A 1,074-nucleotide genomic window follows, 5' to 3' on the forward strand; every position below is an offset into this window, starting at 1 on the left:
AAAAAAATATAACGAAATTCCATTGACAGCATTGAAAAGGTCGGCAAACGCGGCTCTTTGAGCCAAATGCGTCCCTTTGCTTAGCAAAGTGCCGCTCTTTTTACTTTATCTTTGTTTAGAACATTTTGGCTCTTTTTACCTTTTAAAATACATATTGCTGGGCATTCTTTTCCATTGTGTTTTTTTTTATTTTTTTTCTTTTTATATACAGATACGCAAATTGAGATCGGAATATTACCCGCAATTCGAGAATGAAAATTGGATTTCTGACTTAATGTTCTTTACCGATATGATGGAACATTTAAAAAACTTGAATTTGTCTCCACAAGGAGAGAATAAAAATTTAAAAATCCGCAAATTTTTTCAAGTTTTGAAGCTAAACTACGTCTCTTTATTCATGTTCTCAAAAAAAGAAAATTTCATCATTTTGCATGGCCAGAAAAAAAATTGCACATGATTTAAAAGCAGATTTTGAAAAAAGATTTGCCGTTTTGAAATTATTTAAATGTACGCTTCCGTGCTTCATAAACCCTTTTTTATGTAACATAATTAAGGATGAACTTTCAATATCGGAAATACTCCTTTTTAAGAAAAGCGAAGAAGAGTTGGAGTTTTTGGAATTAAAAGAAGATAAGCCACTGGAAATGCAACATAAAGCTTTGCCATTGCTTGAATTCCGGCAACAAGTGCCAGATTAAAAATGTCCGCTGTTGAAAAAAGCTGCGTCCAGTATATTTTTTTTTGATACAACGTATAACTGCGAGTCTTTGTACTCTACAATGAAATTCGTAAACTCAAAATACCGTTCACAATTAAGTGCATTCGCGTACCTGATAATTATTGAAAGTTATAAAAACTATCAGCAAAAATTTTAGCCAACAGTAATTAGCCAACAATAAAACAGCTGATCAAAAACAGCTGGTTGGAATTTACGCATATCTCTTAATTGAATTTAATGTTTTTGAAGTTAAAATAGTAAAAAAGGTTGTAAAATGAGACTAATTAAACTTGCAAGAAGTAAGTAATTATTCGTTTAGTCAGTGAACTGTGTCAGGATAAGACTTCGGGATTTTG

Source organism: Rhagoletis pomonella, unplaced genomic scaffold, assembly GCF_013731165.1.
Source record: "Rhagoletis pomonella isolate Grant_MI unplaced genomic scaffold, Rhpom_1.0 Rhpom_scaffold_00323, whole genome shotgun sequence".
Taxonomy (NCBI): domain Eukaryota; kingdom Metazoa; phylum Arthropoda; class Insecta; order Diptera; family Tephritidae; genus Rhagoletis; species Rhagoletis pomonella.